This window comes from Seriola lalandi, unplaced genomic scaffold, assembly GCF_002814215.2.
Source record: "Seriola lalandi dorsalis isolate HSWRI2012SDOR001 ecotype SW California unplaced genomic scaffold, Sedor1 jcf7180002054544, whole genome shotgun sequence".
Lineage (NCBI taxonomy): Eukaryota > Metazoa > Chordata > Actinopteri > Carangiformes > Carangidae > Seriola > Seriola lalandi.
Window position 1 is genome coordinate 1,072,170 of NW_019525097.1, and position 2,604 is coordinate 1,074,773.

Here is a 2,604-nt window from a genome sequence, read left to right on the forward strand (position 1 = left end):
AACACCTGACAATTGTAAACCCTGAATTCTTACGTTACTGCCGACAAAACACTAATTATTCGTACGTGCACAAAGTTGAACAAAATGTCAGTTTTACAGATGTAAAACAAAGATCTCACAGTCAGTGTATTAAATAATCAAAACCTGAGAAATTAATGAAAACATTTGACTGACGTGTTGATGATATAACACACCAGGGCCGAGTGGAGCAGCCTTTTCACTCTGAGCATTTACAACAAGTGAGATTCAGATTCAAATTTTGTGTTATTTTTTTTTTATTGACATTTTATTCAAATCAGGAAGTCACATTGAGATCGAGATCTCATACACAAGAGAGACCCGAGTACAGAGAATAATAAATAGCCTCACAAAAAGAAATATTAATAGTGATTTCAATATACATTCAGATATGCATTTTTATAAACAACAAAAAGTGAGATTAAATTCCATAATCACTTTAACTAACATTATAGATGCCATAGAGCCCAGATGTTGCACAGCACATCAAAGCTTTGTCAACTGAGAAATAATTAAAAGCTCAATGTCCAAATCCCCATATTTCTAAACTATATTCTGCTTTTTGAACAGTTGATGGAGTCATTTTGATTCCTTAGAAGCATCCTGCAGTTTATTTTGTCAGTGTTTGGGCATTTCCTCCTGTGATACGGGACTTTTTTACTTTGGCTTTTTGAAAAACCTTCAAGCCAAACATTAGCACAGTTTGAATAGACATCTTGAGATAAAGAAGTGACAGTTCCCAGTGTTCTCTTTGTTTCACAATATTTGTTGTTCCTGTATCTTAACTCGTAATTCACTACGTATCGTGAAAAGCTGTATGATTACACTGTAATTCCCGAAATAAGAGCTCAGTGCTGAAGTGCAGTGCAGTAAATCACACTGATGATCATGCGGAGTGGATAAGAGAAGCCTACTATAGATGAGAGACCAGACTCACTGAAATCCTCTCGTCCTTGAACAAAATGGGCTCTGCTCCACAAGCAACAGCCCTGCGTTCAAGGCTAGCTCTATAAATCAGCTGTGGAGTGGGTGGAGGGTCGTTGGGGTGGGTGGGGGGTGGAGCTCCCGATTTCCCGTGTAGTGGTGATGACAAATTTGGAGCTGCCAGAGTCTTGACTACTAAGGCGGAGGTTACAGAAGGACAAGGAGGGGCCAGATGTTTTGGTAAAGCAACTGCAAGAGAGACGGAGGTCGAAGGAGAAGCAGGACCGGGCTCACAGCTGCGACTGTGCATGTGAAGGCGTAGGCACAGGATAGTGTAGAGACAAAATCCAGTTTCCCCCCCCCCCCATCTACACTCAGCAGATCCACTTGTGTCTCAGTGTCTTCTGTCTCTGCATGTAATCCCAGACTGACTCCATGATGTAGAGATCAGGGCCCTGCGGGGGCCAGAGCATCTGTTGCAGGACTCCTGTGGGAATATCTCTATCTGGAGACCATACGGCCGCCTTCAGAGAGAGAGTGTGTGTGTGTTTTCGCCCATGCTCCCATGTAAAGACAGCTATTTATGCCACTGGAAGAGCTTCAAGAAAGCATGTATCCAAAGTGTCTGCCCCCTCATCCCCTCATGTTGGGAGATAATCAACATATTTTCACTATCTCCTGCTCATTATCGCCGGTACATGCTGATTACAGGGCTGGATTTATGGATCTGTGAGGCCACACTCCTCCTCCACTTCGCTTTGGCTGAGCCTCCGCTTGAACTGGGCTGAAGTCAAGGGAGAGGATGACAGCGAGGAGGAGGAGGAGGAGGAGAAAGAGGAAGAGGGGAGGATGGTGGAAAGAAGAGAGAGCAGGACGATGGAGAAAATAAAGAAGGAGAAGATAAGAGGACAAAGGAGAACAAATCACAAAATGAAGGTGAAAGTGGGAGGAGAGCAAATGAAAACAGTGAGGAGAAGCATGATGCTGACAAATGATTATTTTCCTTCAACTGGCTCTACTGCTGAGCAATGCTAATGTTATAAATAAATCACCACAGATCTGTCTGAGATAGGATTATATTCAACTGTTGTAAAACTAATCTTGGTTCGACATTAACATTATGAACCAGGATGTCTTTCATCTCAGTGTGGAATTTCAGTAAGTAGAAAAAACACAAAGCTTGAAATAAAACCAGCAACTGCTTCAGTTTAACAACAAATTAACTAGAACTAAAATCCAACCAGTCAAGCTGCAGGAAATATGGTCACAATCTCTCCTCCCTGAGTTACAGCATTGTGTTTTTGCAGAACATTACGATGTCACAGTGAAGTTGACCTTTGATCTTTTGGAAATAAAATCACTTTCATTCATCTTATCCTATTATGAATGAATTAATCAATAAATAAAATGATACATAACAAAATAAATAAAACAGTCCCACCACATACTCCAAATAACAGAAGAAAAATGAAATAAAGATAACTTTTGCAAGCTTTGTCTCATGGACACGGGAAAGGAAAGAGTGAACCAGCAAACAGGAAGTCCAGCTGCAAGTGACACAAAATCCAGAGGAATGTTCAAAATTCATAAGCTGCAGCTAAAATCCATGAACTGTGGCGGGAAGTGAAGGTTGAAGTCCAACAGCAGCTGTGTGCGAAGTTC